The following is a 3071-nucleotide window of genomic DNA, read 5'->3' as shown; positions in this document are numbered from 1 at the left end:
TAGCCTTCCCTCGAATTAATTTCTAATTAGTGAATACTTTTCGTTCTACATTCTGTCACGTAGCCATTTATTATAAAAGCTGATAGGTCTAACATTCGACACTCACTTTCTCTCCACAATCTATGCCGGACGGCCAGTCACTCTATTCCTATATATATATTGTAAGATTTTTATCTTTTGGGACTTTGTAGATATTATATCTACACCATTAAGACGCCGGAGCTTTTAACTTTGATTGTATAATCTTCAAGGATCAAACCCAAGCCCGCTGTACTACACTATAACCTCTTACCAATTGCCTGGAAGTGGAATTTTACGAGTCCGATCCTGTTATCAGAGGAATAGATCATCCAAGCCCATCAACTGCCTGGAAACGTAAACTTACGAACCTGACATATTATCATAAGTTACGTAAAATATTCATATCTCTATTTGTAACTGCCACGATCACTGTTTATCTCTTTTAATTAAATTTCATCATTATTTTTATTTCATTGTAAACAAATCGTTAATTGTTTTTCATTTATAGTAACTAGTAAATTCTGGGGCCTCATTCTACATATATCTTTATGCATAGTCGAGTAGCTCTTTACTCACTTGAGACCATGACATTTTGGAGGGGACACATATAAAGAATTGAATTTATTTAGTTACTTATATCTATTTCATCTAACTTTAAAGTTTAAATTGTAAAACTCTTAATTGCCCCACTTGATCATATTTTAATTGAACTCCCTATTTACAGGATTAATTTTTTTTCTTTTTCATTTCTTCATTTAAATGGAATAGCAATTTATCCATTCATTCTTTCATTCAAATTGAATAGCATTTTATTGATTCATTCCTTCATTCATTTATTCATTTATAAATTATTCATTCATTCATTGTTCATTCATTTATTTATTCATTCATTCATTCATTCATCCATTCATCCATTCATCCGTTTATTCACTCATTTATCCAATCATTCATACATTTATTCCTCCCTTCATTCTTTCATTCATACATTATCCATTCATTCATTCATCTATTCACTCAGTTTTTCATTCATTCATTCATTCCTTGTCCACTTTGTTATTATATCACTCATTTCATTTTGTTGTTTGCCTCATTCATGAATTGTTTTCAATATGTTTACATTCCATAACGATTCATTCACCTATCATCCAATCACTCAGTGTTGTGAACACATTTTGTAACTATTGTAAATCTTACGATATTTTATTGTTTTGTATTTCAGACATCACTGTTAAACACTCTTCAATGCCTAATTACAATTGTTGAACAACCATTGAACAAGAGAGAGGTCCCAGCCACGAACTGAGTTGGTAAATATATCCTTCATTATTCTCTTTTACATGAGTTGGGCATCACATAGTAACTATAGACATCGTGATTTGTTTTGCATAGTGATTTGTTTTAAATGCATTTTTGGCATATTACTGTTACCGAAAACCACTTATATATTATGTTCTGAAAAGTGAGTCTTTAAAAACTAAATAATAATAAAAGGAGTCTACTAGCCGTCGTGTTATATTTAGTGATAGATAACTTGGGATTATTTTGGCATCCTATTATTGTTATCACACTCTAGTATATTAGCGTCATTGCGAATAATTGTACACAAACTAACGACGAGTCACACACATTGGTGGTACATTTTTCGTAGTAACATAGTTTAGAGTACACGCGATTGACACATTGTTATTGACACAAGTCATAATAACTCCGCATTGTATTGACACATTGCTTTATAAGATATAACGATAAAAGGCATCAAATTCAACATACATAATAAGTTGAAATAAGAGAGAGAGATTTCTAAAAATAGAACAGTTCATTCCAGTAAGTGTAAATAAATAAAACAGTCAGTAACAGTATCCTGTCAATATAATATATATAAAACATCGTAACTAATTTATTGCAACATGGAAGCATATAAAAGATACTTAAGTCTCGCAAAGGACTTAGAAATACCCCAGGAAAGAATATTTTCATGGTGCGAAGAGAAAGTAAAAGAAGAAAAAGAACATGAAGAAAGAATTCGTAGAGAAGAAAATGAAGAAAGAATTCGTAGAGAAGAAAAAGAACACGAAGAAAGAATACGTAGAGAAGAACGAGAAGAAAGAGTCCAAGAAAGGGAACTAAAAAGACAAATAGCATTAGCAGAAGAAGAAACCAAAAGGACCCAAATGATGCTGGAAATTGAAAAAACAAAAACCGGTCATGAAAGAAAACATAATAATAGTGATGAATTTTTCGTGAAACTTCCACGCATGCCAACATACGATGAACGCTCAGACTGTTTAGAATCCTTCTTACACCGATTCGAAGTTCAGGCTAAAGGTTATCGTTGGCCAGAAAGCAAATGGGCCACAGCCTTGATTAACTGCTTATCTGGAGAACCGCTAAAAGTTTTCTATACCTTAACAACTGAAGATGCAGATGATTATGGTAAAATTAAAGACGCTCTACTAAAAAGATTTAGATTAACGGAAGATGGTTACCAGGAAAGGTTTCACACTGCAAAACCGGAAAGTGGAGCAGACTTTAATACATTCGTGAACCGAATTACTCAATTTCTAAATCGGTGGCTTGAGTTGGCAAACGTAAAACAAGACGACTTTGCAGGCCTTTACTATCTCACGCTGAAGAATCGAATCTATCAAGCTTGCAACCCAGATTTAGTCGCATTCTTTAAAGAGAGAAAGCCAGAAAACTTGGACAAATTAAAAATCTACGCAGAAAACTTTAACAGCGCACATCCATTGACACCCCTTAGCAGAACATTGAAGGAACCATACTACGCTGCCGCTGCTCAGAGTCCATGTACACCTAAAGTTCAGTACTCAAATAGAACGAGCCGATCAATCACTCGGAACACGCAAGTGGAACAAGATGATCATAGTAACAAACCATGGAACAAACAGTTCAATAGAGACCATAGCCGACCCTATCAAAACAAAACAAGAAATAGCACTGACAATAATACTGAGTATAAGAAAACCAACAAACCTATAATTAAATGTCAATATTGTGGAATGAAAGGCCACACAGCAGACAAATGTTAC

This window comes from Berghia stephanieae, chromosome 11 (genome assembly GCF_034508935.2).
Source record: "Berghia stephanieae isolate SIO BIC M18660-M18661 chromosome 11, UCSD_Bste_1.3, whole genome shotgun sequence".
NCBI classification, from domain to species: Eukaryota; Metazoa; Mollusca; class Gastropoda; order Nudibranchia; family Aeolidiidae; genus Berghia; species Berghia stephanieae.
The sequence above is the reverse complement of the archived record's forward strand: the minus strand, read 5'-3'. Positions refer to the sequence as shown.